The sequence below is a fragment of the Monodelphis domestica genome, chromosome 2 (assembly GCF_027887165.1).
Source record: "Monodelphis domestica isolate mMonDom1 chromosome 2, mMonDom1.pri, whole genome shotgun sequence".
Lineage (NCBI taxonomy): Eukaryota > Metazoa > Chordata > Mammalia > Didelphimorphia > Didelphidae > Monodelphis > Monodelphis domestica.
The window spans coordinates 140,267,421-140,294,029 of NC_077228.1; the positions used below are offsets into that span (position 1 = coordinate 140,267,421).

Genomic DNA, 26,609 nt, shown 5'->3' on the forward strand with positions numbered 1-26,609 from the left:
GAAATGACCAAATAAAATAATGTTAAAAAAAAAAGAAAACCTCAAATGAGATCACAAAGAGTTAGACATGACTGAAATAACTAAACAATAACAAAACTGTGTTTTTGACCTTGGTTTCACTTCTATAAAAATTGGGCTAACCCTTTTTCTCTTCAGCACACTGAGATGATAGGAAAAATTGATAAATTGATGTTATTATAACACTTTGAAGTTCCTAAACCTGTGATTCCACTTAAATCTTCATTCATTCTTTCACTTATTTTGCTTGTTCCCAAAGCAAAAAAGATAGAGCAATGGACGAGTAGGTAGATTTTGACTTGATGTAAGGAAAAACTTCCTCATAACTTGAGTTGGCTAAAAGCGTCTAAAAGAACAAGCTACCTTGGGAAAGAGTGAATTCCCCACATTGGAAGCCTCTAAGCAGGCTACTTCTCTGAAGGTGGTAGAAGGATTTTTTGGTGATTTCTGAGTTCCTCTCTAACCCCAAAATTATAAGAGATAGAAAAAGAGAGAAAGAGAGACAGAGTAAGAGACAGGCAAACAGTCTACAACCAAGGGTCATTTTACTGCCTGACTTCATGACCATGCCTCACTCATCCAGTGATACTCTCCAACTTGACTATATTTATTCAAATTAGACCAATTCCATCATTGTCCCCTGAAGATACCATGCTCATTCCCTCAGATCTTCATTCCCGTTCTAGCCTAACTCTTACTTATCCTTCTGGGTCCAATTCAAGTTTCACTTCTTCCAGGAAGCACTCCTCAGCTATTCCCCCACATTCATTTTTTCCTTCTTTAACTTCTTCCAGAGAACATCAGTGTTCTTATTGTATAATTTTCCACTTAATTGGATCCTTTTATGTAACTCACTAATTATTTCACATGTGAAAATTATGTTTCTTCAGGTTTTCAAGGGCTGAAAGCATTTTTTTTTGCCCCATCTTTTACCTCTCTACCGCAGAATATTTAAAACAGTGCTGTCCAGGCACACAGTAAAAATCACAATAGCTGAAATTGTTTAGCACTTAAAGATTGGAAAAGTGCTTTTATTTCATTTGAGCTTTACAATAGCCTTGGGAGTTAGGTAGTATATGGCATCCCTTCCTCATCTCTGGGGCGAGGGGAACAGTGCCTGAATGACCTGGGAAATGTGAGTAAAATATTTTGGGCTTTCTTTTTGTAAACATTTAACTTATTTTAACTTAAAAAAATGAAATCTGTATATTTATGATTTTAGAAAATAAAATATATTGATATTATACAACACTATACATATATTTTTTACATTTCTGCATTTCTAAACTTTTTTCTGTGTCATCTGCTGGTCTTTGCACAGCTTCCACAAAACTCCCCCCAAATTCCCATTTCATTTCTAATGCTGACTGGCAATATATCAAAATCATAATGGGGAAAGTTGTGATGTGGAAGGGATACCTGTTTAAGTTTCATCCTCATTTTACAGATGAAGAAACTGAGCTTCCAGAATTTCTCAAACTAGATGATTCATCTTCCAACTCCAGGCATTTTCATTTGCAGAGCTTTTACCTGGATTTCTTTCCCTTCTCATCTCTGCTAGCTTCCTTGGCTTCCTTCAAGTCCCAGCTAAATTCCTACCTCATGCAAGAAGTCTTTTCCAATTTCCCTTAATGCTTCAACCAAACTAAAGCATTTCTCAGGAAAGCAAGTATCAGGTGAATATAAGTACTAGTAAAGGTAGAGAGGGAAGAGGATTACACATTTGATTTCATTATGATTTACAGATACCTCTCCATTAATGCACTAGAAGTATTTCTGAAGTTTTATACAAATCACATTTTCATAAATTTAATAATACTTGGGTGAAGCTCCCTGAGATGTTATTTAGAGATACCTAATAAAATATAAGTAGCCTGAGTACAAGGAATGTTTCATTTCTGTCTGTGTATCCCCAGCAACTATCAAAATGATGGCACCATTAATGCTTGTTGAATTGAAATGAATCTAGTAGCAATTTCATTTTGTGAGTTCATAATCCTAGTAGGTTTAAAAAATTAATGTGAGTAATTATTTACTGTTTAACTTAACTCTAGGATACTTGTGATTGATTTCTTTTATATTTCATAGATTGTGTTTTAAATACTGTAGGGGTATTTTCTGTGTTATTTTCAGAAGACCACATGCTCCTATTTCAATTCTTTTTTTTTTCCTTGCCAATGCATGTCCTACCTCTTCCATGCACTTTCAGATATATAAGAACAACAGTTTTCAAAGAAATGCCTCAAAAAAGCCATTGAACAGATTAACTACATACATCTTTTATCCCAAGACCACTAACAAGCACTGATTGAAAAAAGCCCCATTAACCATCTTCTTTTTCAACCAGTGCATAATTGCTACTTAAATTAAATCTGACAAACTTGTGAAAAGCTCAGTGTTCTGAAATGTGGCTTATGAATTATGAACAAGACCCCATTTTCAGCATGCTCTCTATCAGTACTGATGGTGATATCCCATACATAAGGGGCAAATTAGCTTCCCCTCCTTTTGTGTGTTGATGTCTTTTACTGACCACCTGTTTTATGCCTTTGACATTAACCATTTTTGTCAACTGCATGGAGAGTGCAGGATTTTTAGACGAGGGAGACTAGTGAATACTTTGGAATGTCTACGTCTTTCTCAAAGTCAGCATCTTTTTCCCCCTAAAGGTCTTTTCAGCAAAGGTTATTTATGATGTAGAATGTGCCTTTATGGCTAGGGTCATGAAATCATACCAGTTAAGAAATGTGTAGATTACGAATTAGCATCAGGTAATTAAATTATGTGTCCTTGTAGGGTCTATAGCTAGTGAAAGAAAGAGGAATGAGGGGGATAAAAGCAAATTCTCAAAATTCAATGACAAGGAGGTTGGATTACATTGCCTATTCTATGATAACCAAAGGCATAAAATAGCTGCAACCATAATATATGTTTAAAAGAATGCTTTGTCATTACTTTCTTTGAGTATATAATTAACTAATTGCAGCTACAAATAGATGGTAATGGTGATCTTTCTAAATTCTAGGTCACTTCCCCTCTCTATCACATCGTACTGAATCACTTTAACTCTTTGGGCTTTTGCACAAATAAGGAATTGAATAGAGAAGGGAATAGCCAGGCACTGCCAGGTGGATTTCTGCTATTTTTTTATTTTTATTGTCATACAAAACACATTTCCATATTCATCATTGTTGAAAGAGCAAACTCATACGTAACCTAGACCCCAAAATAAAATTAAATAGTTTGAAAGACTTTCAATAGTTCTTTCTCTGGAGGAGTTTCATAAGTCTTTCTGGATTGTCTTTGATCATTGCATTGCTGAGAATGGACAAGTTTTCACAGATAATCGTCATTAAATATTGCTGATATTGTATACAATGTTTTCCCAATTCTGCTTATTTCACTCTGTATCAGTTCCTGCTGATCTTTAGAGTCTTTTCTGAAATTATCTTGCTTATCATTTTTATAGCATTATAGTAATTCCATCATCATCACATACCACAATTTGTTTAGCCATTCCCAATTGATAGACATCTCTTTAGTTTCCAAGTCTTTGGTACTTCAAAAAGAGCTGCTATAAATATTTTTGTACAATTAAGTCCTCTCCCCTTTTTAATTATCTCTTTGGGATACAGACCGTTAATGGTATTATCCAATCAGAGGGTTTGCTATTGCTGAATCCTTCTGTCTCTGAAGGAAGGTTCCCCTGCTTTGCTTTGAGGAGAATATTGAAGTAGAAGCTGCAGCTCAGGTCCTCAGTCCTACCTGGGTTGATGCATATCTAGCCACTTGTCCTCTTTGTGGGAAGGCCACAGCTTTGGGCTGAAAGAGCCTTGCTGTGCTATAATAAGCAGTTATAAAGACATAGAAAGAATGGAAAAGAAAGCCCTCCAGCTTGCCTTATAACTCAGAATTATACATATTATTATTAATTCCAGAAATGGAATTGTGTTACATTCCGGAGAGAGTCCCAGCTTTGATGTAAAGGATTCTGGTGTGGTCCCGGCCACGGGCTTGGCTGCTTTCTGAGGTGAGAAACTCATTATCAGACTGACCCACCTGGTGATAAAGCTGTTGGTCAGGGCAATGTATTAAACAAAGGAAAATGCAAAGTACACCCCCCTCCCCATTTTTGCTTCTGACAGTGCCAGAATGATGGAAAAGCTGAGAATTGCATAGTTTTTAGATTGTCTATACACATTAATATAGCTGCTATTGCTGTTGAGTCATTTTTCAGTCTTATCTGATCTTTGTGACCCCATTTGGAATTTTCTTGGCAAAGATACTGGAGTAATTTGCCATTTCTTTCTCTAGATCATTTTATAGATGAGGAAAATGAGGCAAGCAGGATTCAGTGACTTGCCAAGGTCACACAGCTACTAAGTGTCTGAGGGCAGATTTGAACTTGGAAAGATAAGTCTTCCTGATTCCAGGCCTGACACTCTATCCATTGCACCACCTAGAAACCCAGCTCTAAGTACTCTAAATGTGAAATAACTGTCCAGTGATCAGAGAGTGACCATCCTCTTAAAGAAACTGTCATGTCAGTTTTGACATTGTCAATGTAAAAAAATAAATCTAAACTAAAAAAGCAAATGAGAAAATGAATTGCAACAGAATGGAAGATGACTAATAGGTTCTCCCTAGAAAAACAGGTAAAGGAGTTTAGACTCAATAAGAAATAATACATTTGGTTATCTCTTATTTCATGATGAGCATTTGCAAAGGAACACCATGAAAAAAAATTGCTGCTATGCCAACACCTGCAGCACAACAGGAATAAGAAGAGAAATTCTATGAAGAATTCAAGACCTCACTTAAATCAAAATATCCTTTGAAATTTAGTGTCTTCAAGCAGCAGTTCCATTATTGAATCTGTATCCCAAAAAGATCAAAAATGGGCAGAGAGGACCAACTCATACAAAAATATTAATAACATCTTTTTTCTGGTGGCACAGAATTGGAAATGAGTTTCTTTTTTGTATGTGCAATATGTGGAAATATGTTTTATACAATAGCACTGGTGAGACTATTTACTGCCTCGGGGATGGGAGAGAGAGGAAGGGAGAGACCCTGCATTACAAAATTTCAGATCAATTGCTAAAAATTGTTTCTTCATGTAATTGAAAAAAAATTTTAAAGTTTTAAAAACAAAAGTAACTTAATGTCCAGTACAAAGCTGAGAATGGATAAGGATGGCACTAAATACAGTGAAAAGTATGGATTAGTGATAAAGAATGAGAGAAGTCAAAGACTTATAGACTAATTAGAAAACTCAATTCTATGAGTCATGAATACTTAATTTAAGAAAAGAATCAGCCACTCAGGACATGATGAACATTAAATAGCATGTCAAAACATGAAATTGAATATTTTAACAGAAAGGAAGTGAATAGTTGTTAATTTTATTCCTGAATTAGCTGCTTATGTACAGTCAGATCATTAATTTGTGGGAGCAAAGATAAAAAGAATTAGAAGAATAAAAGTCTTATAATGTCATGCAATTATAACAACTCAAACTGCCTCATTTAAACTAATTATTGATACTAGAAAATGAGAAATGGATAAGCGAAAGGATATCAACACTGACTATAATAATTTCATAGACTGCTTTTCTCACAATTAAGCAGTTGCCCTAAGGACAAGACCAAAATATCTACCCACTGCCTTAATTAGCAAAGACTTTATAAAATAAGAACATTAACATTATCTCCTCATAAAACAGCTAAAAAACAGTAGAGGGAAAAACCAATTTAAAGAAAGCTTGGTGAGAGACAATGTCTACATAAAGTCATCCCGAGGTCATTTCAAATGGACGGAGAGCAGCAAATATAAAAGACAGAAAAAAAAAACCTAAGAAGATTTTTATTTAAAAAAATACACACAAAAAACCTTTTCATCATGAAAGGGAGTTGATCCACTACATTTAGACTCTAATATCATAGTCCCAGATGTACTGAGAGTAATAAAACAAAAGAGATAAGCTTTCTTTGATGACCCCATGATTATTAATGTTAAGTGAGAAATGAAAGGGAGATATATTTTTGCTGAAGCTGTTTGCCACAATGATTAAAGAATTATGGTACATAACCCAACCTAAGGAGCCATTCTGTAAAGATGGTGAGATCTTTCAGTTGTTGCTCTTTACAGATTAATTTGTTCTGATTACATCAATCCCTGAAACACTGTAGAACCTCTTATGTGAAACTCCTAATCACTCAAAGGAGTTTGGCCCCATTATCTATAGGGGAAAAACTACCTAGATGAAGAATGCCTATTGTCTATACTATAATATGTAGTTGAATGGATAACCCGTAGAGCTCATCCGTCAGTGTGCATATCTTTGAAACATACTGCAAATGCTCAATGAGTTCCTACAAGAGTGGGTTAGATTGCCATTGGGAAATTGCAGAATTCGTTTAAATGATTTCAGACTTCTTTCTGCTATGAAGTCCCATTTTTAAAAATGCCAATATTCAACTTGTATAGTTATTTGACTCTAGGCTATAGAACACTGTAGTGTCTCAAGAATCAAAATTGAGGATAAACCCCAGGGGCAATGGAGAGGAAGATATGGGTAGGAACAGTGTGTAACAATTAAAAAGAAGTGGAGTCAAAAAAGGTAATCCAAGGAACAAACTGAGCAAAACATGATGAAAAACCAAGGAATAACCCATTGGACTGTCCATGGGTTTACCCTTTGGCTATCCTTGCAATGTCAAGAAAATGTGAACAATGACATCAGTAAATTGGGTGTCCCCTCAATGATATAGATGAGAAGATACATAAAATATTTGCAGAGGGAAGGCAGATTGGAAGTGGGCTGCAATTTGCATCCTTGGAAGTAATGCCTACATCAATAAGGTCTTTGATTCATTTTTATATTTGAGCAAGTAATATTTGGTTCTACAAAGTGCTATTATTCTTGGCACTACCTTATTTACAACTCTCTTCAGACTGACAGAATCTTATTAGAACCTTGTAAGGGAGAGTAGTGAACAAGGTTGGCATTCCATAAAAGACTATGGATTGATTGACTGATTGGTAAGTCAGGTAGAATAGTTTGTTTTAAAAGGAAGGAAACCACCTGAGGAAAAAAAAAGAAATGGAACATTACTATCTATTTGCATCCTACCCTATGTAGAATGTCCAAAGCTTCGAGGGTGCTCAACACAGGAGATAGAACACTGGGTCTAGAAAAAGGAAAACTTAAGTTCAAAATCGACTTCAAACACCTGTAAGTCATGGGACCCTAAAGAAATCACTCAGTCTGTCTGCCTCAGTTCCCTCCACTGTAAAATGGGGATAATATAGCACCTATCTTCACGGATTATTGTAAGTTTCAAAGGAGATAATAATCATAAAGTGCTTAGCATTAATAAATGCTTTTCCCCTTTTGCTTCCAACATTCTTTTTTTGTGTTTGGGCTTTCTTTGTTTCGATGAGATCCAGCAAAAGCAAAGAACAAAATAGTTAATTGAGACTAACCATCATTGCCAGATATAGGTGTGGTATTTTATTAGGTGCTACTGGGATTGAGGGAATTTAGAAAAGACATAGTTTGACATTAGAAACAAATAGGCAAGTACACATCTTCTGAGATGGGGAAAAAAAGGAGGAGAGACCTTATCAGGTTTGTGTGTACTTTAACTTTCTCTAACTGCTAGTTCTGGACTGGTAATAAATGAATATTTCTCTTGTTTTATTAAAAAACAGGAAAGGTACCCACTTGGGTGACATTGGAAGTTGAGGGGGATAAGGAACAAGGAAAAAATGAAGAAGATGCAAATAGACCATAGTGTTCCATTTCCTTCTTTTCCTCAGCCTTCCTTGTAAAACAAACTATTCTCCTTGACTTTCCAATCAATCAATCCACAATCTTTTCTGGAATGCCTACCCTGTGCCAAATTCTATAAACAAGAATAGAAAGCTCTTCTTTAGAATTTGGAACTCAGACAAGTATAGGGTTTAAACAGATATTTCTGATATGGTATTTGGTATGTGCAGAGTCCTAGAGAGTTATCTACTGCATTTAAATGCAAAATTTGGGACTATTTACACTGGCATGCAAATTTTGGTCCAAGTGAATCCATGCTGTTGTTTACTACATTTAAATGCAAATTTTCAATCCTGCCTTTACCTTGGCAAGTAGGTTCCCCATTTTATAAACACTCTACAAAAGACCTTGGGCCTCCAGTTGCAAATATTGCACTCCTTTAACATTTGTCATCCAGTTTGCCTTCATAGGAGGTTTTCGAAAAGGCTTTTTTCCTAATCTTTCTTACTCTTAGGACACTGTAGAACCTGCCATGTGGTCTTATGAAATTCAAATCCTGTTAAGTCATTTGTTGAATCTGAATACAATAACACCCCACTTTTCTGACTGTAAGAATTCTAGGACTTTCAAGCATCTAGAAGACAGCCCTAAATGCATAACTAAATTAAAAAATGTCCCTTAAGCCTTTCATAGAGGTGTGGAGCTAACCTCAGATTAATGTTGTGTGCAAAATAAGGTTACTAATTTAATAAGCTCAGTAATCTAACCTCTCCTAGAACTTTTTACTTCTTCAAGATTATAATAAAAACGGTAATCTTGATGATAATAATAATAAAAGTTATATGCTAGGCACTTTTCAATTTTCAGCTCATTTGAACCTCCACATAAGAAAGAGGTATTATTATTATTCACATTTTTCAGCTGAGGAAATTGAGGCAAACAGTGAAAACAAAAGTTAAGTGGCTTACCCAGGATCACCCAGCTAGTAAAGTGTCTAAGGTCAAATTTGAACTCAGATCTTCCCGACTCCAAATCTAGTGTTTCATCTGCTCTGCCAACTATCTATATTATATTTATTCTATTTAAGAAGGCAGGGCTTTTGGACTTCCGGTTAAGATGGCGGCTTAGAGAAAGCTGAAGTTCAGATCTCCGGAAAACCCTTCCCGACCGATCTCAAACTAGAAGCTCCTAAGGCGCCGAAATTCAAAACGATCAACAGCACAGACCCTGGGAACCCTCCTCCTGGACCTGGACCCGGTTCAAAAGGTACGGCTCCCCTTAAAAGCCAGAACCCGAGATCCCTCGGACCTCAGGGCTAGGAGCACAGAGTCCAAGGCTCCCGGAAGCCGCAGCCCTGCCGGGCTCAGAGAGCAGGGTCTGAGGAACAACAACCCTCAGGGTCTTCTACCCAAGTCCCAGTCCGGGTGAAAGTTACTGCCTGGGGCTTCCGCTGCAAAGAGCTGGTAGGTCAAAGAGCCGGTTGGTCCGGGTGAAAGTTACTGCCTGGGGCCTCCGCTGCAGAGAGCTGGTCAAAACAACAGCAACCCTCAGGGCGGGCAAGACAGCCTCACGGGCTGGATCCTGCTATCCAAGTCTCAGTGAAAGTCTGTGCTCTCGGAGTTTGGGGAAGCGGCAGCCCATCCCCCCGCAGGCCGACGAAACAGCCTCACGGCCAGGGATTCTGAAGGCAACTTCCGGAAATCGAGCCAGGGGGAGAGTGTGGCCTCGTGGTCCGACCCTTCCATTCCAGTTCCAGTGAGGCATATTCAGTTTAACCCAGGGAACGCTCATAGAACCAACATCTGCCCAGGACTAAAGCCTCTAATCACCAGACAAAGACAAGAAAAGCCAATCCTCCACGTTCAGAGATGACAAACTCCACAGAAGCACAGAAGCCCCAAAATACCAAGAAAAATAAGAAGAAAGGGGCGACTCTGGACACATTCTATGGAGCCAAAATACAAAATACAGAGCAGATAGAAGAAGATATACAAGAAAATTCTCCAAAATCTTCCAAAGGAAATAGAAACTCTCCACAAACCCATGAAGAATTTGAATCAGAAAGGACCAAAAAGATGGAAGCCCTCTGGGAGGAAAAGTGGGAAATGATGCAAAAGAAATTCACGCATCTACAAAACCAGTTTGACCAAACTGTAAAAGAAAACCAGGCTTTAAAGCAAGAACTAATAAAGCAAAGCCAAAACACCAAGAAATTAGAAGAGAACATAAAATATCTCACCGACAAGGTGATAGATCTGGAAAACAGGGGGAGAAGAGAAAATTTAAGAATAATTGGACTCCCAGAAAAGCCAGAAATAAACACCAAACTGGACATGGTGATACAAGATATAATCAAAGAAAATTGCCCAGAGATTCTAGAACAAGGGGGCAATACATCCACTGACAGAGCTCACAGAACACCTTCTACACTAAACCCCCAAAAGACAACTCCCAGGAATGTAATTGCCAAATTCCAAAGCTATCAAACAAAAGAAAAAATCCTACAGGAAGCCAGAAAAAGACAATTTAGATATAAAGGAATGCCAATCAGGGTCACACAAGACCTTGCAAGTTCTACTCTGAATGATCGTAAGGCATGGAACATGATCTTCAGAAAGGCAAGAGAGCTGGGTCTCCAACCAAGAATCAGCTACCCAGCAAAACTGACTATATACTTCCAAGGGAAAGTATGGGCATTCAACAAAATAGAAGACTTCCAACTTTTTGCAAAGAAAAGACCAGAGCTCTGTGGAAAGTTTGATACCGAAAATCAAAGAGCAAGGAATACCTGAAAAGGTAAATATTAAGGAAAGGGGAAAAATGTTATCTTCTTTTACTCAAACTCTCTTCTATAAGGACTACATTTATATCAACCTATGTATACTAATATGTGGGGAAAATGTAATGTATAAATAGGGGGTAAAGAAAGACCAAATAGAATAATGGTTCTCACACAAAGATTCACAGGGGAAGGGGAGGGGAAGAAAACTCCTATAAGAAGGAGAGGAAGAGAGGGGGGGGGGTTTACTTAAACCTCAATCTCAGGGAAATCAACTCTGAGAGGGAAAAACATCCAGATCCATTGGGATCTTGAATTCTATCTTACCCAACAAGGGTAAGGAGAAGGGAAAACCAAGGGGGGGAGGGGGAGAGGGAGAACAAAAAGGGAGGGAAAGAGAGGGGGGAGGGGGAGGGAACAAAAAGGGAGGGACTAAAAAGGGAAACATCAAGGGAGGGGACAAGGGGGACTGATTCAAAGTAAATCACTGGACTAAAAGGTAGAGCCGAAGAAGAAAAGGTTAGAATTAGGGAAGGCAATCAAAATGCCAGGGAGTCCACAAATGACAATCATAACTTTGAACGTGAATGGGATGAACTCACCCATAAAACGTAGACGAATAGCTGAATGGATTAGAATCCAAAACCCTACCATATGTTGTCTTCAAGAAACACACATGAGGCGGGTTGACACCCACAAGGTCAGAATTAAAGGATGGAGTAAGACCTTCTGGGCCTCAACTGATAGAAAGAAGGCAGGAGTGGTAATCATGATATCTGATAAAGCCAATGCAAAAATAGACCTGATCAAAAGGGATAGGGAAGGTAATTATATTTTGTTAAAAGGGACTCTAGACAATGAGGAAATATCATTAATCAACATGTATGCACCAAATAATATAGCACCCAAATTTCTAATGGAGAAACTAGGAGAATTGAAGGAAGAAATAGACAATAAAACCATACTAGTGGGAGACTTAAACCAACCATTATCAAATTTAGATAAATCAAATCAAAAAATAAATAAGAAAGAGGTAAAAGAAGTGAATGAAATCTTAGAAAAATTAGAATTAATAGACATATGGAGAAAAATAAATAGGGATAAAAAGGAATACACCTTCTTCTCAGCACCACATGGCACATTCACAAAAATTGACCATACATTAGGTCACAGAAACATAGCACACAAATGCAAAAAAGCAGAAATAATGAATGCAGCCTTCTCAGATCACAAGGCAATTAGTAATGGTACATGGAAAACCAAATCTAAAACCAATTGGAAATTAAACAATATGATACTCCAAAACCGTTTAGCTAAAGAAGAAATCATAGAAACAATTAATAATTTCATCAAGGAAAATGACAATGGCGAAACATCCTTTCAAACCTTTTGGGATGCAGCCAAAGCGGTAATCAGAGGCAAATTCATATCCCTGAAAGCTCATATTAACAAACAAGGGAGAGCAGAGATCAATCAATTGGAAATGCAATTGAAAAAACTCGAAAGCGATCAAATTAAAAACCCCCAGCAGAAAACCAAATTAGAAATCCTAAAAATTAAGGGAGAAATTAATAAAATCGAAAGTGATAGAACTATTGATTTAATAAATAAGACAAGAAGCTGGTACTTTGAAAAAACAAACAAAATAGACAAAGTACTGGTCAATCTAATTAAAAAAAGGAAGGAAGAAAAGCAAATTCACAGCATTAAAGATGAAAAGGGGGACAGCACCTCCAATGAGGAGGAAATTAAGGCAATCATTAGAAATTACTTTGCCCAATTATATGGCAATAAATACACCAATTTAGGAGAAATGGATGAATATATACAAAAATACAAACTGCCTAGACTAACAGAAGAGGAAATAGAATTCTTAAATAATCCCATATCAGAAATTGAAATCCATCAAGCCATCAAAGAACTTCCTAAGAAAAAATCCCCAGGGCCTGATGGATTCACCTGTGAATTCTATCAAACATTCAGAGAACAGTTAATCCCAATACTATACAAACTATTTGACATAATAAGCAAAGAGGGAGTTCTACCAAACTCCTTTTACGACACAAACATGGTACTGATTCCAAAACCAGGCAGGTCAAAAACAGAGAAAGAAAACTATAGACCAATCTCCCTAATGAATATAGATGCAAAAATTTTAAATAGGATACTAGCAAAAAGACTCCAGCAAGTGATCAGAAGGATCATTCACCATGATCAAGTAGGATTCATACCAGGGATGCAGGGCTGGTTCAACATTAGGAAAACCATCCACATAATTGACCACATCAACAAGCAAACTAGCAAGAACCACATGATTATCTCAATAGATGCAGAAAAAGCCTTTGATAAAATACAACACCCATTCCTATTAAAAACACTAGAAAGCATAGGAATAGAAGGGTCATTCCTAAAAATAATAAACAGTATATATCTAAAACCAACAGCTAATATCATCTGCAATGGGGATAAACTAGATGCATTCCCAATAAGATCAGGAGTGAAACAAGGATGCCCATTATCACCTCTACTATTTGACATTGTACTAGAAACACTAGCAGTAGCAATTAGAGAAGATAAAGAAATTGAAGGCATCAGAATAGGCAAGGAGGAGACCAAGTTATCACTCTTTGCGGATGACATGATGGTCTACTTAAAGAATCCTAGAGATTCAACCAAAAAGCTAATTGAAATAATCAACAACTTTAGCAAAGTTGCAGGATACAAAATAAACCCACATAAATCATCAGCTTTTCTATATATCTCCAACACAGCTCAGCAGCAAGAACTAGAAAGAGAAATCCCATTCAAAATCACCTTAGACAAAATAAAATACCTAGGAATCTATCTCCCAAGACAAACACAGGAACTATATGAACACAACTACAAAACACTCGCCACACAACTAAAACTAGACTTGAACAATTGGAAAAACATTAACTGCTCATGGATAGGACGAGCCAATATAATAAAAATGACCATCCTACCCAAACTTATTTATCTATTTAGTGCCATACCCATTGAACTACCAAAATACTTCTTCACTGATTTAGAAAAAACCATAACAAAGTTCATTTGGAAGAACAAAAGATCAAGGATATCCAGGGAAATAATGAAAAAAAACACATATGATGGGGGCCTTGCAGTCCCTGACCTCAAACTATATTACAAAGCAGCAGTCATCAAAACAATTTGGTACTGGCTAAGAAACAGAAAGGAAGATCAGTGGAATAGACTGGGGGAAAGCGACCTCAGCAAGACAGTATACGATAAACCCAAAGATCCCAGCTTTTGGGACAAAAATCCACTATTCGATAAAAACTGCTGGGAAAATTGGAAGACAGTGGGGGAGAGACTAGGAATAGATCAACACCTCACACCCTACACCAAGATAAATTCAAAATGGGTGAGTGACTTAAACATAAAGAAGGAAACCATAAGTAAATTGGGTAAACACAGAATAGTATACATGTCAGACCTTTGGGAGGGGAAAGGCTTTAAAACCAAGCAAGATATAGAAAGAATCACAAAATGTAAAATAAATAATTTTGACTACATCAAACTAAAAAGCTTTTGTACAAACAAAACCAATATAACTAAAATCAGAAGGGAAACAACAAATTGGGAAAAAATCTTCATAGAAACCTCTGACAAAGGTTTAATTACTCATATTTATAATGAGCTAAATCAATTGTACAAAAAATCAAGCCATTCTCCAATTGATAAATGGGCAAGGGAAATGGATAGGCAGTTCTCAGATAAAGAAATCAAAACTATTAACAAGCACATGAAGAAGTGTTCTAAATCTCTTATAATCAGAGAGATGCAAATAAAAACAACTCTGAGGTATCACCTCACACCTAGCAGATTGGCTAACATAACAGCAAAGGAAAGTAATGAATGCTGGAGGGGATGTGGCAAAGTAGGGACATTAATTCATTGCTGGTGGAGCTGTGAACTGATCCAACCATTCTGGAGGGCAATTTGGAACTATGCCCAAAGGGCGACAAAAGAATATCTACCCTTTGACCCAGCCATAGCACTGCTGGGTCTGTACCCCAAAGAGATAATGGACACAAAGACTTGTACAAAAATATTCATAGCTGCGCTCTTTGTGGTGGCCCAAAACTGGAAAACGAGGGGATGCCCATCAATTGGGGAATGGCTGAACAAACTGTGGTATATGTTGGTGATGGAATACTATTGTGCTCAAAGGAATAATAAAGTGGAGAAGTTCCATGGAGACTGGAACAACCTCCAGGAAGTGATGCAGAGCGAGAGGAGCAGAACCAGGAGAACATTGTACACAGAGACTAATACACTGTGGTATAATCGAACGTAATGGACTTCTCCATTAGTGGCGGTGTAATGTCCCTGAACAACTTACAGGGATCCAGGAGAAAAAAACACCATTCATAAGCAAAGGATAAACTATGGGAGTGGAAACACCGAGGAAAAGCAACTGCCTGAATACAGAGGTTGAGGGGACATGACAGAGGATAGACTCTAAATGAACACTCTAATGCAAATACTATCAACAAAGCAATGGGTTCAAATCAAGAAAACATCTAATGCCCAGTGGACTTACGCGTCGGCTATGGGGGGTGGGGGGGAGGAAAAGAAAATGATCTATGTCTTTAACGAATAATGCTTGGAAATGATCAAATAAAATATATTAAATTAAAAAAAAAAAAGAAGGCAGGGCTTTTAGGAAGACATTTTCAAAATGGTTGGAATAAAATACAGCTTTGGTGCTTCATTGGGTAAGTTTCAGTCACAGAGGACATGAATTCATTGTTGTGGAATTGTCATGTCCCAGAAATGCTGACTTAATAAAGTGTTATTTTTAATTGGATTTTTTTTTCAATTAATAAGCATTTGTTTTTCTCTCTCTCCGACTTTACCCACTAGGAAAAAAAATATTGCAACAATTTTAACCAAAATGCATAGTAAAATGATTCTTATATTGGCCATATTCAGATCTGTGCATCTCATTCTGAATATTTAGTCTATTCCCCTCTCTCTCAAAAATTAAGATACTCTTGTTTTCTTTAAAACAATAGATCTTTGTAAAAAGTCTTGAGTCTGGGTTGATAATTGTCTGATCTTGCCCTGTCACTAACCAGCCATGTGGCCTTGGGTAGGTTAGTTTTCTCTTTTGCTCTATTATCTGCAAAATGAGAATAATACTTTTCAAATGACACCTTACAGGGTTGTTGTTAAGGTACTACTTTGCCATCCTTAAATGACTCTCTAAACGTTTGCTATTTTTTTTTTGAGGTCTTATATTCTGTAACCAGTTACAGCAATTTGTTGCTTTCTTTAATGGGTTCCTTACAGTTCTTTCCCTTTGTAAAAGATTGCCTGGCTTACTCTTGGCTTGTCATGCTGCCTTGTATGGAATGGGTACCCTTTTCTCATTAGAAGTGGTCTTGACTTTAGCTGCTAATCCATTCTTTTGCAGGTTAAAGAGCTTAAGATTTAATTACTGTTCATTTGTCTATTCTTACCTTGCATTTTGCTGGTCCTCTCTGGGACCTGAAAATGATAAAAAGCAATGTCAGAGGTTTAATGGAGAGGAAGCACTTAACTGTACAGCAACTCTCAGTTTTGTGTGGATTAACTCTGACATGTTTTATTTTATTTTTTCCCAGAATACATTTTTATTTATTTAGTTTTATTTATTAATTATATTATCATATTTTAGTTTTATTATTTAACATTTATATATTTGTTATATTATTTAATGTTAAATATTTCCCAATTACACATAAAACATTTTTAACATCTCATTTTAAAAAATATGTTAAGTACCAAATCCTCTCCCTCCTTCTTCCCCACCCATTGAGAAGGCAAGCAATACCACATTGATTACACATGTGGAATCACGCCAGATACATTTCCATTTTAGAGCTGTGGCATATTTTAAGACACAAGTTAACTTCTCCTGACTTCCCAGCATCCTTCCAAGTGGTCTCCAGAATACAGCATCCGCCCAAAAGATTGAGGACACTTTTCAATGCTGACATGATGTCTTCCCCTCCTCAGTTGTTCCTAGAGAATTTTACCTGGATGTTTTCCTTTGTCACTAATCACTTTCTAGGTTGTAGCCTAGTTATTGCATGCATGTTTTATCTCCTTCCATTTATCTTCAAGTACAGAGACTAGGTTGTCTTCATCTTTGCATCCCTAGTTTCTAGTGGTGTGCCCTGACTATAGCAGATTCTTTAGAATTTGATAGATGAACTAATATAATACCCTGCTTTGTAGAGTCAGAGATACCCGAGTCCATAAGAGCATCTGAGTTCAATTTCTGCTTGCATTGCTTATTACTGGACTACCCCAGCTTTCCATTTCCTTATTTGTAAAATAAGGAGATTGGCCTCTTTAAGTTCCTTTCTAACCCCGAATCTATGGTTCTATAAAGGTTTGTTAAATTAAATTGAAAGCAAAATTAAATTGAAAACAACCCTGAGGCCATGTCTTACAGAACATTTTCTTCAGAGTACTAGTAGTTAGTTCTTATCTGGGTATGTGAAGGACTGCTTGGTAGAAAGAAAAAAGGGAGAGGAAAAGGAAAGAAGAAGAGGAAAGAAATGGAAGGAAAGAAGAAGGAAGGCAAGGAAGGAAGGAGAGTGGAATGGAAGGAAGAGAAAGAAAGCAGCATTTATTCAATATTTTCTATGTGAATGAATAGAGAACTGGCCCCAGAGTCCAGATGCCCAAGTTCAAGTCTAGCCACAGATACATACTATCTATGTGACTTTGGATGAATGAATTAATCTGTCACTGCCCTCAGACAATTCTCATAGTCTCCGCAAAGGGAGTTTCCTCGTCAGTTGTTCCTAAGTTGATATAATCACAGGTATAGAGTAAAAAAAAAATGTGTCTATGTTATGCCCTTTCCATCTTCACCCCAGTAACACATAAGCTTCTTGAAGGGAAGCCTTCTTTGTATCTTTGCATCCCTTATACCCATCACAGAATATCACCTTGAAGAATACTACCCAGGCATTTTATGTTTATTAAATCAAATTGTGAAGGCTTAATTAAGGAAAAAAACTTGCTGTAGGGTTTTGATATGAAAGTCCCATTATTATACATTATTTTTCAGATCTGATCTGCCATTATACCTCCTAGAGTATGTGCATAGAGAAGTTCAGCTAGAAACATGCAAAAAAACTTTGCAAAGTCTGACTTGAATGAAATGATTGATGCCAAACAATACATATTTTAGAAAAAAATCATATTTATACTTCTTTTTGCCTTCTTTGATGGTTTTTGGGAAATCTCTCCCCATCTCAACTTAGCTGTGTTCTTTCACCTAAATTGCTTCTCATAGAAACCTTAGAATGGAAAGGAAACTTAGAGATCACTCTGTGAAAGCCTTTTATTTTACCAGTGAGGGATCTGCAGCCCAGAAAGGTGGAGTGATTTCCCATGGTTAACACAGCTCAGTAATGGCAAAAGCAGGACTAGACCTTGGTCCAGTGTGTTTTTTAACTCCTACCCAGTATTGCAGCCTTTAACTATATATAAGAGGTGATGTACAATCAGAAGTATCATGTGTTTGATTATTTTTGTTTAACAAAATGTTTAAAAAACATCCTAACAGCTGATACTTGCATTTTCCCTGTATCCTGCCCTACTTTATCCATCCCATCTTGAACAGATAGTGAAAGCATTGCCAGGAAAGGAAATGTTATTTTTAGAATCTAGTTGGAAGTCTTAATGATGTCTGAAGAGTTGGCATTTGAGAAGGTCTTGTAGTGTAGCACATACAGCTTATTCCAGCAAGATGGCCAATACATATGCTTCAGGATGGTCCATTTGGAAATGCTTAAAGTAGGAATTGAGGGGATGAATTCAAACTCTGGTTCTGCCAAGTGTTTACTTGTGATCTTGGATAGGTCACTTAAGTAACCTGATAAGGAAATAATTTTTTGGCTTGCTATCTTGTATTTGAATCTTGTTAAACTACATTTTTCATGCTTATGGTTAAGGTTCTTAAACATAGAAAGCTAACAGGTCAGTTTTTGGGCCATCAGGAAAAAAAAAAGGAGAGAGAAGGGATTCTCATCTATTATCAGTAAGACCATGTGTGTCCTTTAGACCTCAACCCTCAGTGTATTTTTATTGATTAAAGTATGTTTCTTTGGTTGCTCATGAATTATTTATACAGAGATCACCCCCCGGGTAGTCAGATGTCCTACTGGCTGTAGAGAGTATGTATAATGACTTCCTTGGGATACTTTATTCTAAAGTTCTTACCTTTGGCAGTCTGCCGAAGATTATAGACCCCCTTCTCAGAAGAATGTTTTTAATTACATAAAACAAAATACATAGGACTAGAAAGGAAATGGATTCTGTTAGAATACAGTTATCAAAATATTTAAAAACACACTCAGAGGGTTGTGTTAAGAAGCCCTACTTTGGAGATTTGAAATAGAAAAAGACTGAGAAGTTTACATTTGAAAAAAGCTCTGGATTGGAAAGGAGGATAAATCTGTGTTGGGATCCTACTTCGGACGCTGATTACGAATTTCTCCGAGTCTCATTTTCTTTATTTGTAAAAGGGAAATGACAATACCTGTCATAACTCACCTCCCAGGCTTGTTCTGAGAAGCCAATGAGATAATATCTAGAGAAATGTTCTATAAACCTTAACTCTCTACGTATCTGCTTTTGTTTTGGATTTATCTCATCCATAGTGTGTGATTGTGAAAAATCACACTCCCAGAGAACTAAAAACCCAAACATCAAGACTCAGACTTTTGTGCCTCTTTTCTAGAAACACCATTTATGGAAAAGAACTTGAGGCGAGTTTGTTCTTGTCCAACACACTGTAGGCATCTGCCTCCTTTACAGAGCATTTCTCAAGTGTACTAGTCCATGGAGAGGGGATCAAAGTAGATCTAGGAATTACTTATCAAGGCAAGAAAGTAACATTGGCAGGGACTGGACTCATCCTCCTGAAACTAGACTGTGCAGTTGATTTTGACTCTGACTTGCATGCATGCATGCATGCATGTTATATATATATATATATATATATATATATATATATATATATATATATATATATATATATATATATATGTACAGAAACATGCATGCATATACACACATATATATACATTGACACACTGTCAATGAGATAAATTCAGAACAAAAGCTGATACATAGAGAATTAAGGTTTATATATATATGTGTGTGTATGTTATGTATATATGATTGTATATATCATATGTATATATCATTGTATATATCATGCATATGATGTATATATCATTTTTGATATATATATAATTTTATTAATATATAATCTTATTTTTATATATAGTTACACATGGAGATAACCTCTAATTAGAGACTTAAAATGAAGTCTATTATTTACATGTGTTTTCTAGATTTACACATTTCATGTATGCATATATGCATGTGCTATTGCATTTGCATGTATGTTTATAGAATATTTACACACTACAAGGGTTTATACATGATATATTATTATGCATGTGTATATGTGTATATGCATACATACACACAATAGATAAATCTATATAGCATCTACCAATACCATATTTTATATGTGCATATACATACATGCTATCTAATATGCATAAATCTATATAGCATGCATAAATAATATATTTAGTTTAGTTCTCTAAGCAGAAGCTTTGCGCTGTGGCAGTATTAGAGCCAATCAGGTTTAACCAAGGTGCTATTATTACTAATTGAAAATCTAAGCAGAGGTTATTGCCACAGAAGTGGGAATAGATTTATAATATATATACATATATACATGTACACATGCATATATAGATATACACATCTCTATCTATTCTGTTTCATTATAAGTATATATACCTAAGTTATGTGTAATTTTACATTACACATGAAGAGAAAGAGAAAAAATAAGACAAAATGCATTTTCAGTTATTTAGTAAGCTCACTCAGAAAAATTCAGAAATTTAGAACAAATAATTTAAAGAGAATGCTGGGACATGTTTTAGGATTTTATTTTTTTCACGCAGAAAAATTCCAGTGCTACTTATCATATATGTATAGATGGTTCTGGTTGTGTGGGAGTTCCAGTAAGAGAGAGAGGGGCAGGGCTGGGGAGGGTTGGGATGGGAAAGGCTGGAAGTATAGTGGTAGAGTGTGTATGTGGCAAGATGAGAGGGACAAAAAAATATTGTACATAAGTTTCTTTTGCCCAATTTGTATAAGTTGTTCTCTCAGGACTATATTCCTGGAACATATGGAAATGAGTCAGAAAAAAATGCCTTATTTTGTGCAGTCTGAGCTTATTCTATTAAGAAAGATCTTAGTTTTTCTGATCGTCTTGCAAATTTTCATTAGCATATAAAGAGAGAGAAAAAAACATGAAGTCTTAGAGTCATGGAAATTACATAAAGCTTAATAGTTTTTTTTTTCTTTAACTTAAATGATCATCTCTGAATTTCCAATTTCAACCAAAATATGTCATCATTTCCATAAGCTCGCTCTCTGTCTCTCTCTCTCTCTCTCTCTCACATACACACACACACAGATTTTTTTGTTTTGCTTTGTTTTGCTTAAAATAAATTGAGGTACATTTTAGCTGAGCTTCAGGTACAAAAGAATTACAAATATTCATCAATAAACCATCTGTCTAAGGGACTGACAGAAAACCTGGTATCAGTCCTTTCTTTGACAGGAGTTTCTGTTTCAGTAAGTGTAAGAGAGATGAAAATCAATGAAGAACCTTAGGTTTTGGTTGCTGAAGTAGGCAATTGGTTCTGCACCATCTCTTTTAGCCATCTTTTGAGTAGGCTTCATATATCATGTGTTAATTATATCCAAAGATATTGGAAAAAAACAAACAAAAACATCTTAGATTCTTACAATTGAAGGGACAAGGTATGCTTCTTAAAAATGTAATGAGTCTTAAAGAAAGCTCCTCACTCAAAAGTGAATGGGAAGGCTATACTATGGAAATGTAATGCACTGGTAAAAATGACTGCCTTTGGAGTCTGAGGACCCAGGTTCAAATCCTGTCCTGGTTATTACTACCTTTGTGACCTTGGGCAAGTCAATTAATGAATCTATGGTAGTAGCAGTAGTAGTAGTCTCTCAGTAACTGAGGATGACGATTGTCTTTGTGCGTTTTCATCTGTGATAGATGTGTGTGCACCAACTTGTGTGTGAAGGAGATGTAAGTGGAAAAGTCGATGCACAAAGACAATCCCACTCTCTCAGCGTTGGAAGCCTGGGTCCAATGGCACGAGTATAGTCACCTCAAGATACATAGTCAAAATTTCAGAAGGAATATATACTTTTAAAATGATTGTTAAAAATTGTTTATACATGTAATTGAGGAAAAATAAAATATTATTAATAAATGAATACAGTGATCCTCTAAGAATACTATTATCTACTTTCTATGTATCTATTTATATATACACATTATCTCCTCCCTAAGAATGTAAACTTTATGAGGTCAAGGACTTTTTGCTTTTTTTTCTTTGTATTGCTACTAGACTTAGCATGGTGCCTGATATATAATGAGATCTTAATAAATGCTTATTTGGTCCAAAGTAGAAAAGAAGGCAATATTTTTAAGTCTATATTTTTACCTGGATACTGATAATATTTTGTTTTGGATTATGATTTCACATTTATTGGATCCTGAAGTTCTGTAATAGGCATTATAGAAAGATAAAAAGATGGAGAAAGTCAGATTAATCTTCACAGAATACAATTTCACCTGGTCATTCCCTTGTTCTACCACCATGCTCTGGAGGTTAGTGTGGTGTAGTAGGGGTAGGGGCATTCCCTAGTGTTACTGGTGATCCTGAGCGGGTTCACCCATGATCTGTAGGATAAATGTTGAGTTTCTCTGTTAGTAATATTGACTTTTCCTTTTCTCCTAATTCCAGACCCACATATACCATTATGTTTTCAGCTTGACTTTATTGTTGTTGTCTCTCAGTTGTTTCAATCATGTCTGACTCTTTATGGTTTTGTGGTTTTTCTTGACAAAGAGTGGTTTGCCATTTCTTTCTCCAACTCATTTAGCAGATTAAGAAATTGAGGCAAACAGGGATAAGTGACTTGTTCAGGGTCATATAAGCAGTAAATATCTAGAATCTTCAAGATTCCAAGCCCAGGACTCTCTCTATCCATTCAACCTGCCCATCTATCCATATCTAGCTGTCCCTAGAGAAACTTATTATTTGTTTGCCGTGTCACTCTCCTTTTCTGCAAGCTTCAGGAGGGCAGAGATCTTGTCTAATTTAAACAATCTCTCCAGCTGCTGGCAGGTGCCTAATAAATTATTAAGTTGTTGATTTTTCATATGTTTCTGGTTTTTATAGTAAGATTATTTCCTAAAACTTTTTTCAAATGTATTTATCCATTTAAGAAAAGATAAAATTGAATTTTAGGGTCATGTTCTTTCAAGTGCCAACACAGGGCTTCGTCCAGAGCAGTTGCTCAGTAAATACTAACTGATTAGAAAGAAAAGATCTTATAATCTGAATCTTTTGATGGCAAAAGCAAGTTCTATCCTGACATCGGTAAGGATGCCCATTGGTCATCTACTGGGGTAGCATTCTCTTGCATAAGTCGTGTGTCTGAGAATGGCTATCCTAGAACGTACAAATTAATGCCAGGTACTGAATACAAAATTCTGGAAAAAGATGGTCATGGATGCATATTTTTCATACTAGCAAAGGATGAAAAACTCCAAGTTTAAAAATGAGTTGTCTTCTTTCTTTCTTTCTTTCTTTCTTTCTTTCTTTCTTTCTTTCTTTCTTTCTTTCTTTCTTTCTTTCTTTCTTTCTTTCTTTCTTTCTTTCTTTCTTTCTTTCTTTCTTTCTTTCTTTCTTTCTTCCTTCCTTCCTTCCTTCCTTCCTTCCTTCCTTCCTTCCTTCCTTCCTTCCTTCCTTCCTTCCTTCCTTCCTTCCTTCCTTCCTTCCTTCCTTCCTTCCTTCCTTCCTTCCTTCCTTCCTTCCTTCCTTCCTTCCTTCCTTCCTTCCTTCCTTCCTTCCTTCCTTCCTTCCTTCCTTCCTTCCTTCCTTCCTTCCTTCCTTCCTTCCTTCCTTCCTTCCTTCCTTCCTTCCTTTCTTTCTTTCTTTCTTTCTTTCTTTCTTTCTTTCTTTCTTTCTTTCTTTCTCATGGTCTCTTAGGTTAGGTGAGTAACTGTGTGGGAGATTGCATGGAGACAAGAGCAGAGTTTAGCATATTGGAGAAGAATATTTATTACTCTTCCAGGAAGTGAGTAACAGACATTTGTATCAATGTCAATTGAAAATTAGTGCCTCAAGGCTTTTAAATCAGTGTGCCTTGACTAATTAGAAAACTCTCCTCTTTTTTCACTCAGTTGCCTTCTTGGTAGAATAAGAAAAGCTAGGGAATTTTGGAAAATGGTTTACACTCATTTCTTTATCTAAATGTCAAACATGTCATCTTTTACAAATTGGAGAAGATCTTTTATTATTTTAAAAAGAGAATGTGCTGTTTTATTGGCAAGTGCAATCAATCACCTGTAAATTCTTTGTGCTTATATTTTGTAGGTGGGAATAAGTTTAGAAAAGCAGAAGTATTGATTTACAAAGTATGGCCAAACCTATCTTCTCTTCAAGTTCATTGACTAAATGCCCCAAGACTGTTTCCATTCTTCCTCCCTGCTCATAGATTTATTTTGCAATGATCAGAGATAATTATTTCAAAGAATAAATTTAACATATGAGAAAATTAATGTTAATTTCAGTGGAAGACTGGGAGAATTCAGTGCTGTGTCCTACACTTAGTATCTCTTCAATAATATATTTCAGAAGCAGCTAGAGAACTCATTTTTGAGTCAGGAATATCTGAGTTCAAATCCTGCTTCAGACATTCTCTGTGAACCTGGACAGATCATTTAACCACTCCCATTCTCTTGTTTCCTCATCTTTAAAATGAGGCAGTTGAAGTCTATTCTAGTTCTAAATCTATGATACTATGATGACATAAAAGTATTTCCCAATGAAATCACATTATTTACAAAACATCAAGTCTGTTAACAAAGAATGAGAACTTGCTTCTGCCTCTCCAAAGACACTCCAAGAATCCTGATGCTTGCTTTTATAGGAAGCTATGTCCTTTTGGACTGGCCTGAAGATTCATCCTTTGGACTTCCCTGGCAGGTCCAGTTGGTGGATTTTTCTAATAAAGAGGAGGTTGATTTAGAGATGACAACTCTTCCCCATTACTTCACTGCAGAGGAGATGGGTCTTTATCCAAATAAAGGAAATGCCAGACTACCCTGCTTTAGAATGCTTAGGCAGAGTGGTCTTTTTTGAGAATAAGACCTTTGAATGAAAGAGAAAAGGTCCCTGCCCACTTAACTCTGGACTATTTCAACCTTACTTTGGAAAGCCAAGGGGCTTGGGGAAAATGAATAATTTACATAGAAATATTACTAATCAGTAATAGCATTCAACATTAATTTTCCTCACATACCTTTATATACATGCCATAGACCCGTCCTGTTTGTATATAACTGTTTGCAAGTTACTTCTCCCTTTAGTCTGTGAATTTTTAGCATTAGGAACTGTTCTTTGCATTTCTCTGTATCTCCAGCATTTAGAAAAGCATCCCACACATAGTAGGTTCTTAAATGTTTCTTGACTTGGTGATCATAGCCTTAAAGAACCTCTATGCACCAATGAGCTACCAGAACAAGACTTTGGTGGATAGACCTTGATCCTATATATCCTAAATAGAATGCCTCATTCTGCATCTAGAGGAGGAAAGATGGCAAGTAGAGATCCCAAGGTGGCCATTGAGAAGCCAACTGACTTATCTGGCAAGAAAACTTACTGTTGGATTTCTGGACCCTCATCTATCCTCAAAACATAGCCGCAAGCAACACAGTTTTCCTTTTTGAATTTTTCATGTGCATATGCTGACTTTCAGTGAAAGGAAGCATTCCAAACCCCAAACATGCACACAATCCCAAGCCTAGGAAGTTCATTTGCTGTTCCAGTGATCATCACATCAATCCATTAACCAAATGACCAAGCATCCAGTGCCCTTGGCATGTGTGTGCCCGTCTCATGTTTGTGGTTTGACTCTGATATTTTCTAAATTGATGCTTCTGGTTGAAAAACTGTGGAGTGTCTGAGTGGAAAGGGAAAAAAAAAAACCCGAGGCGCTCAAGGAAGTGGAAAACTTGACAATTTAGCAAATTCTTTATTTCAACTGCATCTGCACCCAGAATTCAAATGGAAAGCAGTGTGTTAGTCCTGCTTTCATAAAGTTGGAGGGTAATTTGTCTTGTGCTACAGTCATTATGTAGATGGGAGGCTCTGCTTGCAATTAAGTACTGTTTGGGGTTTGGGAATTTGTGTATAGACATCGTATGTGAATATAGTCTTTGAAAATATATATTACAGATATAAAACCTACAGATGGTCTGTGTATGTGTACCTCTACCCGTTGTATATATTACGTGTGCCTTATGTAAATAGCCATAGTCTCAGTTACATTTTAATGGAGTAAAGGGCTGAAGGGTTCTTTCTCCATCCCTGCTTTTAAAAAAAGTGAGGTGATTCCCAGGTGAAGGATATTTTTTACTGAAATGTCAGTATTATGGCACATCTTGAAGAAAGGGAAATAAAAACATCTTTCTTAATGTAACATTTCAAGTGACAGAATGGACTGACATGCCTGTGGAGCAAAACAGTAGATAGTAGTTTATGGAGAAAGATAAAAATGTCAGTTTATCTATAGGGTCACCAGTCATTTACCTAGAATTGTTTTTTTGCTGTGCAGAAGGTTGGATTCATGAAGCTGGGAATAAACTTGGGGACAGCAACAACCACAACCACAACCACAACAAACAATAATAATAATAATAGCTAGCTTTAAGAATTGCAAAGTACTGTATAAATATTATTTTATTCTCCCCAAAAAGGACTGAAAGGCAGATGCTATTTTATTTCCATTTTAAAGATGAAACTGAGGCAGAGGGGGAATATTACGATCAAATGAGATATTTGTAAAAAG

The 26,609-nt window shown here is 36.3% G+C and overlaps 1 protein-coding gene and 1 pseudogene across 1 annotated transcript in view; both read left to right on the plus strand.

Annotated features, from left to right (window-relative positions):
• Positions 1-26,609, plus strand: part of SMYD3 (SET and MYND domain containing 3) — a 1,068,189-nt gene that overhangs the window by 498,585 nt on the left and 542,995 nt on the right. The window lies entirely within an intron of this gene.
• On the plus strand, positions 20,248-20,374 carry LOC130457636 (U4 spliceosomal RNA; annotated as a pseudogene).